Raw genomic sequence first — 12,831 nt, 5'->3', positions numbered from 1 at the left:
TTAGGTTCCAGTCAAGGGCACACACTTCAGTTGCTGCCTTGATCCCCAGTCCCTATCAAAGCATGTGCAGGAGGCAACCAATCAATGTGTCTCTCCCTTTCCCTTCACTCTCTCTAAAATTCAATGGGAAAATATCCTTGGGTGAAGATTAAGTAACATTAAAGAGATTATAAGAAAAATATATTCCAAATTTTGTTAGTTGTATAATGGTTATGTTTAAATTATTAACACCTACGAAATTGGGTGAAGGGTACATGGAATATGCTGTAGTATTTTATAGTGTTTTTTTACATGTATGAGATTATTTCAAATTAAAATATTAAAAATTGCCAAAACTGGTTTGGCTCGGTTGATAGAGCGTCGGCCTGCGGACTGAAGGGTCCCAGGTTCGATATTCTGGTCAAGAGCATGTACCTTGGTTGCAGGCACATCCCCAGTAGGGAATGTGCAGGAGGCAGCTGGTCAATGTTTCTCTCTCATCGATGTTTCTAGCTCTCTATCCCTCCCCCTTCCTCTCTGTAAAAAATCAATAAAAATATTTTTAAAAATTAAAAATTAATAAAATATTAATTGAAATGTGTATGCATTACATGAAAAATCTCCTAATTGCTTCTAGCATAATTTATTAAATTGTGCTAAAATTTACAAGGGTTCAATTAAAAATATCTTAATTCTAAATGATATAATAGGAAATATATAATAGTGCAGTTATAAGCACTTATCTGAAAATAAAAATTTAAAGAAGTGAATTTAAAGAAGGTATTAGCCAAAGAAAATATATGCGCAACCCATGGACACAGAAAACAGTATGGTGATGGCCAGAGAGAAGTGGTGGGCAAGAGCTGGGTAGAGGGGCAAACGGGGGGAAATAGGGACATCCTATATAATAATAATAAAAGGCTAATATGCACATTGCCTGATCAGCAGAATGACCAGTTGCTATGATGTGCACTGGCCACCAGGGTGCAGACGCTCAATGCAGGAGCTACCCCCTGGTGGTCAGTGCACTTCCATATGGGGAGTGCCAGTCAGCCAGAAGCTGGCTCATGGCTGGCCAGCGCAGAGGTGGTGGCAGGAGCCTCTCCCACCTCCATAGCAGCACTAAGAATGTCCAACTAATGGTTTAGAGTTGATCCCCTGGGGGCCTATACCTTTAGTCAGACATCCCCCGAAGGGCTCCCTGGCTGCCAGAAGGATGTCTGACTGCAAGCAGCCACGCAGCTGCCATAGTTGAAGTCGTCCTTGATGTAGGAGCGGGGTAGCGGGGATCAGAGTCGGCCAGGTTGGCAATGGAACCCCAGCTCTCCACCGAATGACTAGAGCACACGGTCCTCAGTCACTTCCTGAGCAGCAGTCAGCCTCGACCGGGGATCAAACCCGAAACCTAAGTAGGTGCCCTGGCAGAATGGAACCCAAACCTTTGCTGTAGCAGAGGAGCTCCGGCCCACACCAGGGGCCAGGGCAGCCAGAGGGGTTTTGTTGAGGGGCCCTGACAGGCAGCCCACAGTGCAGTGGGTTAGAACCTCCTCCTGACACAACCAGGTTGTGGGTTGGATCCTGGTCAGGGCACAGACAAGAAGCAACCAAAGAGAGCATAATAAGCGGAACAACACACTGGTGTTTCTCTCACCCCCTTCCTCTCTCTAAAATAATCAATCAATAAAAATTAAAATAAAAAATAAACCCTCTGGTTTGCAGAGTTGCTAAAACAGTTAGAAAGCGAAGTCCCATCCCTTCCCGTTCATTCAACAAATACTTCATATGCTCCTTCAATAATCACACTGGGGATGGGTGTTTGTTGGTTTGTTTTGGTTAATCCTCACCTGAGGACATTTTTGCATTGCTTTTTTTTTTTTTTTTTTTTTCAGAGAGTGGAAGGGAGGGAGAAAGAAAGAAACGAATGTGAGAGATCAGTTGGTTGCCTCTTGCTGAATCCCCGACCAGGGCCCGGATTGATCCTGCAACCCAGGTACGTGCCCTTGATTGAATCCAACCCGGTACCCTTCAGTCTGCCTGCAGAAGCACTATCCACTCAATCAAATCAGCATTTTTTTTTCTTTTTAAGTCCTCCCCTAAGGATATGTTTTTTTCATTGATTCTAGAGAGAGAGCAGAAGGGAGAAAGTTCCCCAAGCATTCTGACAGGGATGGAACCCACAACCTGTGTATGTGCCCTCACCTGGAATCGAATCCATTACCCTTTGGTGCATGGGAGGACACTCTAACTACTGATCCACACTGACAAGGACCTGGAGGTACACTTAAAAAATTTTTTCAGATCTGCCCTGGCCAGGTGGCTCAATTGGTCAGAGTCTCAACCTGTACACCAAAGGATTTCCTGTTGGAGTCTAGGTTAGGGCACATACTCAGGTTTAGGTTAGATCCCGGTGGGTCAGCAGGTGCAGAGGCAGCCTACTAGTAATTCTCTGTCACATGGATGTTTCTCTCTCTAAAAATCAATTTTAAAAACATCCTCAGGTGAGAATTAAATATATATATATATAAAAATTTTCAGATCTAAAATTTTATTTGGTTCTTTTTTAAATTTTATTTTTCATTTACAGTTCACATTCAATATCCTATATAATAAAACCCTCATATGCAAATTGACCAAATGGTGGAATGACTGGTGGGTATGAACTGACCACCAAGGGGCAGACACTCAACGCAGGAGCTGCCCCCTGGTGGTCAGTGTGTTCCCACAGCAGGAGTGCCACTCAGCCAGAAGCGGTGCTCACAGCTGGCGAGTGCAGCAGTGGTGGCAGGAGCCTTCGAGGCAGCACTAAGGAGCAGCAAGCTGAGCAGTAGGAAGCAGCAATCAGGTGGGCGGCAAGGAGGCAGGGGTCCCAGCCTGAGAGAGGGCACAGGCCGGGCTAAGGGACGTCCTCCCATTCCCAGTGCACGAATTTCATGCACCGGGCCTCTAGTGTTATATATAAACGTGGAGTTAAATATCAAAAGAAACAACTTTAAATGTTCATAGTGGTACTGTTATTGCTGGAAGTGGGGTATCCCTTTCCCCATTGAGTGCTGGGGGTGGGGTCCTTATAATACTGCAAGAAAAAGAATTTTCTGAGACTCACACGGGAGCGTGAAGGATTTTTATGTGCATGGAATTATATCCCTGGATTTCTAAAGTCCCATTTACCTTGATCCAGTCCTGGAAGAAGTATAGCTGAGGATTCAGTGACGCTAAAAGCAAAGCCAGTGTCCACAGTTTCTGCTCCATGTTGGTACAGCATCGGGCTAGTTGCAGCCTATTGGTCCATTGCGTGGAGTCCACGTGGCTGAGAGCCATGTGGCTGAGTGCAGGAATGTGAGAGCCGTGAGAGCGAGCGTGAGTTCCTTTTTTCAGGGACTTAAGTATCCCAAATCTTCCCGCGCTTGCAGTGGCCATCCCTACTCTAGCCAATGACCTGTTCACAGGTGTGACTAACAAACAAGTACCTTCCCTGTGTCACCCAGACTTTACAGGGCATGCATCTATTCTCCCCCTGTCCAGCCCCTTCCGCCAGCCATCTGTGGGGAATAGACCGGTGGCCCCCTGGAGAGTGTAAAGCTGCAGCTTCCTGGGAAGGCTGCTCAGCTGACATGCCTACAATATTTGCTCCTTTCCTGTTGTTTTTTTCTCCTTTCCTGTGATTAATGACTAGGTTAATTATAACAGTTTCAGTGCCACAGGAGGAAGCACTAGCAAGTAGGGCTCTCCCACTGGTGAAGGAATGCTGCTGTTTCCTCTGGCAACATCCTGAAGCCAGCAAGGGAAACCTTGAACTTCTGTCAATTGTAGTCCATTGTTTTCACACTTACTAATTTTCTAATTGAAAAAGCACATGTGGAATGAGACTCAGGTATAAAAAGAATTTTGCAATGCAGTGTATAATCCTAAAAATAACTCATCTCTAACCAAGGCTCATTCTAGAAATTTCCCTGAAGAGTTAGGGTTTTGAGGGTACAGTTTATTGTGGCCAAACTTAAATCCTTATTTGAAACATCTAGTCTTTTCTAGATGTTTAAAAGTGGGCAACAGGCCCAGCCTGGGTGGCTCAGTGGTTGAGCATTGACCCATGAACCAAGACTTGATCGCGGTTTCGATTCCCAGTCGGAGCACATGCCTGGATTGTGGGCTCGATCCCCAGTAGGCGGAGTGTGGGAGGTGGCCAATTCATCGATGTTTCTATCTCCCTATCCCTCTCTCTGAAATCAATACAAACATTTTTTTAAAGTGCAAAACATATGTTAAAAAGTAGAGAGTTAATGTGACACCCTTTAAGCATTTTTTTCTGTTAACTCATAGAAAGGGTTATATTTGGGGAATGGAATTGTTTGTTTGTTTGTTTGTTTGTTTGTTTTGAGGGGGATGGAATTGTTAAACTTGATGCCTTGCAGAGGATGCTGACTGTTTATGAGATGATGGAGGAGGAGGAGGAAGGAAATACAGAGAGAAGGGATCTGTGCCCAGAAGTCTTTAGACAAGCTGACTGTCTAAGCATTGCTGTGTGTGTGCATTTTAGTCAATACTGCCTCATATTCAAGGATAAGCAAGTCTTAAAGCCCGAAGCTTAATGAAATCAGAGGCAGTAAAGTCATCACTTTACAAATGCCCTCTTGTTAGTTTTTAGGAAGGACTGTCTTCTGGGAGTCTTTGCTAATTCACCTGTTGGAGCTAGATGTAGTCCTGTACTCGGTCAGTGAAGTGGTGGAGGAAGGAGAATAGGAAGGGTGAGGGAAAGGGCTCTTTGCTAGTATCCCCACATCTAGAAGACAATTTTAGGTTATAGCCACAGGGCTATACATGCACTTTTGTAAAGTACCTCTGTTTGCTGTGGACAAGATTCATTCTCTTTAAAATATATATTGATTTCAGAGAGGAAGGGAAAGGGAGAGAGAGATAGAAACATCAATGATGAGAGAGAATCATTGATTGGCTGCCTCCTGCACGCCCCCCACTGGGGACCAAGCCTGCAACCCAGGCATGTGCCCTGACCTATTGGTTCATGGGTCAACACTCAACTAACTGAGCTACACCAGCTGGGCAATAAAGATAAACTTTAAAAAATTTAAAAAAAAAAAAAGTCCCCTTGGCCAGCTGGCACAATTTTAAGCTTTGTTGGTAGAGGGCGCTAGAGGGCTGGTGCAGCGGAGCAGGTGAAGGGGCCTCCCTTCCTGAATCGGGCGCTTGTCTTCCTGCCCCTACGGCAGGGCCCCAGCTCACAGGACTCAGCGGTGCTCGCCCTCCAGGGGACTGAGTCAGCGGGCCTGGCACGGCCTCTGGCCCCAGCTCCCCCTTGCTGACTGCGGACAGGCTCTGGCTCATGACACCCCAGGCTCTGCCGTGGGTGCTCTCCCTCACCGAGAGCAGGGGCGGGGATCCTTTCTCCTGCCAAGGGCCATTTGGATATTTATACTTATAGCTCATTTACTATCAATGTATGTTGCAATTTTTAAAAAGCTCCTAGATTTATTGAATTTCAAGTCCCGCCTGGTTGCCTTGGCAGGGCCAGAGCCAATGATTTCGTGGGTCTTATAGGGCCATAGGCCAGACGTCCCCCACCCCTGGCCTGGAGGGATTTTCCCTCTTGAGTGACAGGTGTGCTTCCCATCTCTACCTGGACCCTAACTGGGAGATACAGCTACATGACTTTGCACACTGTGTATCTAAAGAAAGCAAGCTGCAGACCACATGTTTATGTGGTTTAGCTACCCCAATATGATAGGCATCTCTCCAGGTCCCTACACATAGTCCTAATTCATTCTTTTAATTCATAGCTAGTCCAGCATTATAAGGTTTGTTGGTTTTAATTAGCCATGCCCCTATTCAAGGACATAGGGGTGGTGTCTCATTACACACCTTGCCGTACTGGACATGTGTTTTTGTAAACATGGCTATTTCTGAAGAAGACATATCTGGAAGGGGAGCGAATTGCTCTGTCATAGGGCTGTACAATTCCTTTTTTTTTTTTTTTTTTTTTTTGAGAGGGGTGAAGTTGCTTTTCCTGGAAGGCTGCACAATTTATGTCACCAGTCTTACTTAAAAGTGCCCATTCCCCACACCCTTGCCCATCTCTTTTTCTTTAATTTTTAACAAGCAGAGGGATAGTGTCCCATTGTTTGAATTTGTTTTGTGGAGTTACTAAGAAGACAGGACATCTTGTCATAATTTTATTTTCCACTTTAATTTCTTCTTTTGTGAAATCTCTGAAGGGACAGTCAAAACACTGGAAATGATAATTACCTCTGTGGAAGGAACTGCAGGTTTGGGGGGAAGGGTCAGCATGAAATTTACTTTCCCCATGTATCCTTTTGCACGGTTTTAATTTTTTTTACTATGTTCTTGTGTTACATTTCCAAATAAAGGAAATAGAAAATCTAGAAAGACGTTTACAATGAAATGAGAACGATAGACGCATATACACATGAAACAAAAGTCTGAACACACAGATGCAGGTTACAGCATAGGGAGTATAGTCAATAACATCGTCATAACTATGTATGGGGCCAGGTCGGTATTTGAAACCACTCTCTAACGTACACGATTTTCTAACCACTCTGCTGTTACATCTGAAACTAATACACAAAAATATCAAATGCAAACTGTAATTGAAAAATTAAAAAGAAAGGAAAGTGTGAACAATAAGAGGGAAAAGAGTGATAAGTTCAGTCCAACCAACGTGGCTCAGTGGTTGAGCATTGACCTATGAGCCAGGGGGTCATTGTTCAATTCCAGGTCAAGGGCACATGCTCGGGTTGTGGGCTCATTTCCCAATAAGGGGCGTGCAGGAGGCAGCCGATCAATGATTCTCTCTCATCATTGATGTTTCTATCTCTCCCTCTCCCTTCCTCTCTGAAATATATATATATGTATGTGTATATATATATATGAAGTTTTAGAATTCTGAACCTATTTATCACTTTTAAAGAGTGATAAATAGGTTCAGAATTCTAAAACTCCATGCTCCTAAATAGAAAGGTGGGGCTGGAAAGGGGCCGGGTTTACTCTGGCTTCAGGGCCTGTAAAAGCAGGTGGCGTGGCTGTGGGTGAGCGAGAAGCCAGCCTCTGGAAGGGACTTTCACACAGTCCTGCCTGCCCGTGGGCGTGTGAGACATCTGAGCAAAGGTGCGCCCGACGGAAGTGGCTGGGCTGCGGGAGGGAGTCTGCTCCGCGCACCCACATGTGTTATCTTCCTGCCATGAAACCGGTTTCATTTCCCTTTCCAGAAACTGTAACCCCTTCCTAAACACAAGGAGCAGAGAAAGGGGGTTGGGGAGCCTGGTGAGTGGGTGTGGCACTTCCAGGGAATCCAGACCTAAGGCATCAGTGCCAAGGGCCGGAGGAGGTAAACCACCTACTCTTCCACAGACAGCGTTCAATTACTGGAAGAATGAGTCACCTTTCTTATAAGTATCAGAGTTCATCACAATCTTGCACTTGGCCAAGCCCATTTCTCGCAGACCTTCATGAACTGTTGATAACATTGGCTTGTCCTTGGCCACTGGTTGTGCCTGTAAGTTAAGGTCCCTCATCTGGGGCAGCTCTTAGTTTTATAATGCTAGACTAGCTATGAATTAAAAGAACGAATTAGGAGGGTGAGAAGGGATGGCAGCCCAGTTCCACTCGGCGGCGAGGCCAGGCCGAGACAACAGGCGTGGCCTCAGCTTTGCCTGCCTTCTCCCCTTCCCTGTCCTGCACCCAAAGAGCAATTCCTGAACAAATCGCTTGCACAAGAATCCTCCTAAACCCAGACCCTGTGGGGGCAGGCGGTGTTTTGCTTTGTTTAAAGGAAGGGGAAATTGTAACATGTGTTGTGTGCCCAGGGAAATGAGCTGAGGGAAAGGGAAAAGTTCACAATTTAGCAGGAGAGCCGAGGGAGGCTTTGGGAGTGAATTCCTTGATAGGGTGGTGCCTGCACAAGAGGAGGTGTTGACCCCGGAGTCGCACAGATAGCTCACCCATTGCTTCCAGGAGAGAAAGCAGCAAATACGGGTTGAATGCAGGTGGAGCAGGAGACTCCGTGGTGCAAGAGGAAGTCTCTTCCGATGACTTCCCTCAGTGAAATGAGACCATAGAGTGCCAGTGAGGAGAGTGGGCGGTGATAGAGGTCTGAGGAGACCAAAGAAGGCGGAAATAGTCCAAGAGAACAACAGGGTGACCTGACTAGGGAAATGTCACAGGTTGTGGTCATTGGCTTGAGGCCGGTCTCGAACAGTGATGTTTTTCCACAAGCCACAACTAGGAATTCCAGGCCAGATGTGGTTAGCACACATATGAGATTAACCAGAGTTCAGGTTCTGCCCTGAGAAGGACTGAGGGAAAGGCAAGGGTGTTTAGGGTGGGTGCAAGAGGGAGAATTTAATAATGACACGGGGACTCTAGCTGGGTCAAGAGGAAGGGAAGGGAGTCCCACCAACAACACAGAGCAGGGTAAGGATTAAAAAAGGATAGAGAAGCTGTATAGCCTCAGAGGCCAACCCAAAAACACTGCCACCCAGAGGCTGAGCCACAAACTGACTCTTAGGGGAATACAAATTAAGGCAGACTGGATCACAAATACGGCCTGCTTTAAAATCAGGACTGTGATTTACAACACGGAGGAACAGTGTAATGCAGGCAAATTCAACACTCTCCTAAATACCTGGCAGGACTAAGGCGAACCAGGCTGAAGAGTAGAAGAACCAAAAGACTATCACTACAGCAAATTTTTTCTTTTTCTTTTTCTTTTTAATTTTTTCACCTTTTTACTAAGAAACCAATTTTTTTTTCTCTTTTTCTTCTTTTTCCATCACCTGATTTTATCCTTTCAATTACCACATTTTTATTTTTAACCAGTATTATTACTGCTACCATTTTACCATTTTTTAAAGTGCCATTTTATTTTCTCTTTATTTTTTTTTTGGGATTAGTGTTCTCCATTCTATTTTCATCGTTCCTTTAGCATTAATTTTCCCTATCTCAATTTCACCTCTTTGCTAAAACCCTCTTCCTTACTTTTCCCCTTTTGGTGTCCTGTTTCTCTTACCCTATTCCTGCTCCAGACTTTCCCAATTCCCTCTTTTTACCCCCTGTCTAATTCCACCCTACTTATATATCCTATTTCCAATCTACTGCTCTAAATCCTTATACACCTATTCTTTATCCTTCTTCACTTTCCAAACATTTTTTTCTCTCTTATCTTTCTATTGTTTTCTTGATTGTTGAATATATTGGGCTTTTTTTTGTTTGTTTGTTTGTTTGTTTGTTTTGTTTTGTGTTTTTTCTTCTTTTTTAGGACTGGTTGTGAGGTTGGTTTTCTTTTTCTTTTTCTTTTTTTTTTTTTCTGCTGGTTTTTCCCTTCCCTCCCCCACCCCACCCCGGTTATTTTTGTGCTTCTGTTTTCCCTTACCCCTCTGGATATTATTGGTGGTTTGTAGTTTGCATTCATCTCCAGGGATCTGTTGCTGGAATTTGTTGAGATTAGTGGCAGTTCTATTGGAGTTTGCTCCTCATACCAATAGTCTCTTCCCCGCTTCTACTTCATTCTCTTTTTTCGCTCTCTTTTTTTCCCCCCTCTTTTTTCCCAATTCTATTTTTGCACTCCTTTTTTGTTTTTTTTCTTATTTTTCTTTTCTGTTCTCTCTTTTATCTTCTTCTCTTCTTTCTCCCTTATCCCCTAATTCTCTTAATTCGGGTGGTCACCTTTATTTGGGGTTATTAATATTGTCAATATACTTGTGTTCAGTGCCTGGTACGTTGTGCCTTGCTCTGTTGTATTTTGTGCCTTTAAATCAACGCAGCAGATCCAAGCAACAGCAGCCCCCTGATCACCGCAGCCTCCTGATCACCACAGCCTCCTGATCACCACACCCTCTGTCTGTGGAACGGCAGCTGTACGTGAAGCCTCCCCCCACCAGCCAGAAGAGCCAACACAGCTGTGAACAACACCCACCAGAGGAGCTGCTGCCAACTGGAAAGCAGCTGCTACCGCAACCGTCTGAGCAGCAACCACAACCCAAGGAGCCCCTGCCACCCAGGGAGCAGCCACTGAACATCTCAACATCTACATATGTCAGCGAGATCAAACATGGGTAGGCAAAGAAACCCCCAAAGGAAAGAAAAGGAGGACTCGCCAGAAAAGCAGCTAAGTGAGACAGAGATATGCAACATGACGGAAAAAGAATTCAGAATAAGGTTCCTAGAGTACATGCACCAGATGTTCAAGAAGCAAGAAGAAACAGATGAAAAACTCAACTACTTATGCAAGAAGCTAGAAGAAACAGATGAAAAAATCAACAACTTAAGTAAGTCCCAAGAAGAAATGAAGAGTGACATAGCTTCAATAAAAAACTCCATTGAAAGTATCAACAGTAGACTGGGAGAAGCGGAGGACCGAATTAGTGAATTAGAAGACAAGGAAGCAAAACACACTCAAACTGTACGGCAAATGGAGAAAAAAATTAAAAGACAGGAGGAGAGCCTAAGGGAGCTTTGGGACAACATGAAACGAAACAACATACGAATAATAGGGGTGCCAGAACAACAGAAAGATGAACATGGATTAGAAAACCTATTCGAAGAAATAATATCAGAAAACTTCCCTGAGGTGGGGAAGAAAAAAGTCACACAAGCCCAGAGAGTCCCAAACAAGGTGAACCCGAAAAGACCCACACCAAGACACATCATAATTACCATGGCAAATGTTCAGGATAAAGAGAGAATCTTACAGGATGCAAGAGAGAGACGGAAAGTAACATACAAGGGATCTCCCATTAGATTATCAAATGATTTCTCAACAGAAACACATCAGGCCAGAAAAGAATGGACGGAAATCTACAAAGTGATGCAAAGCAAAGGACTGAATCCAAGAATACTCTATCCAGCAAGGCTATCATTCAAAATTGAAGGGGAAATAAGAAGCTTCACAGACAAAAAAGGGCTAAGGGAGTTTATCACCACCAAGCCAGCCATGCAAGAAATGCTAAAGGGACTGGTGTAAAAAGAAGAAATATCAAGCTCAGAAAGAAAACAGCCACACACACACACACAAAAAAAGAAATGGCTACAAACAAGTACCTCTCAATAATAACTTTAAATGTAAATGGACTAAATGCTCCAACCAAAAGACATCGAGTGGCTGAATGGATAAAAAAACATGACCCATACATCTGCTGTCTACAAGAGACCCACCTCATTAGAAGGGACTCACACAGACTGAAAGTGAAGGGATGGAAAAATATCTTTCACGCAAATGGAAAGGAAAAGAAAGCTGGGGTAGCAATACTTATATCTGACAAAGTACATCTCAAAGTGAAGGCCATAACCAGAGATAAGGAAGGCCACTTCATAATACTAAAGGGATCAATACAACAAGAAGATATAACCCTGGTAAACATATATGCACCCAATGCAGGAGCACCCACATACATAAGAAAACTTCTGGAAGATATCAGGGGAGAGATCGACAACAATACAATCATAGTAGGGGACTTTAATACACCACTGACATCACTGGATAAATCCGCTAGACAAAAACTCAGCAAAGAAACAGCAATCCTAAATGACTCACTAGATCAGATGGACTTAATTGACATCTTCAGAACACTTCACCCCACAGCTGCGGAATATACATTCCTCTCAGGTGCTCATGGGACATATTCAAAAATAGACCACATATTGGGTCACAAGCAAAGTCTCCACAAATTCAAGAAGATTGAAATCATAAAAAGCTTCTTCCCAGACCACGATGGCATAATGTTAGAAATAAACTACAATAAAAACAACCCAAAATACTCAAACACTTGGAAGCTGAATAGCATGTTATTAAATATTGATTGGGTTACCGATGACATCAAAGAAGAAATTAAAAACATCCTGGACACTAATGACAATGAAAATGCAACAATCCAAAACCTCTGGGACACAATGAAAGCAGTCCTGAGAGGAAAGTTTATAGCTCTACAGGCCTATCTCAAAAAACAAGAAAAAATGGTAGTCAATCATCTAACTCTACAACTCAAAGAATTAGAAAGAGAGCAACAAGAAAACCCCAGAGTGAGCAGAAGGAAGGAGATAATAAAGATTAGAGCAGAAATCAATGAAATAGAGACCAAAAAAACAATACAGAAAATCAATGAAACCAAGAGCTGGTTCTTTGAAAGGATAAACAAGATTGACAAACCCCTAGCCAGGCTCACCAAGAAGCAAAGAGAGAGGTCCCAAATAAACCAAATCAGAAATGATAGAGGCGAAATAACAACAGACCCCACAGAAATACAAATGATTGTTAAACAATACTACGGGCAACTCTACTCCAACAAACTAGACAACCTGGAGGAAATGGACAAATTCCTAGAAAAATACAACATTCCAAAACTCAATCAGGAAGAATCTAAAAACCTCAATAGGCCAATAACTATGGAAGAAATTGAAGCAGTCATCAGAAAGCTTCCAGCAAACAAAAGCCCAGGGCCAGACGGCTTCACAGGGGAGTTCTACCAAACATTCAAGGAAGAACTAAAACCTACCCTCCTCAGACTACTACAAAAAATTCAAGAGGAAGGAACGCTTCCAAGCTCATTCTATGAAGCCAGCATCACCCTAATACCAAAACCAGGTAAAGACATCACAATGAAAGAGAATTACAGGCCAATATCCCTCATGAACATAGATGCCAAAATCCTCAACAAAATCTTAGCAAATCGGATCCAGCAGTACATCAGAAGGATCATACACCATGACCAAGTAGGATTTATCCCAGAGATGCAAGGATGGTACAACATACGTAAATCAATAAATGTGATACATCACATAAACAAATTGAAAGAAAAAAACCACATGGTCATATCAATTAATGCAGAA

This window comes from Myotis yumanensis, unplaced genomic scaffold, assembly GCF_028538775.1.
Source record: "Myotis yumanensis isolate MYYU_CA2020_CCGP unplaced genomic scaffold, mMyoYum1.0.hap1 SCAF_8, whole genome shotgun sequence".
Lineage (NCBI taxonomy): Eukaryota > Metazoa > Chordata > Mammalia > Chiroptera > Vespertilionidae > Myotis > Myotis yumanensis.
This window is presented reverse-complemented; position numbering follows the sequence as displayed.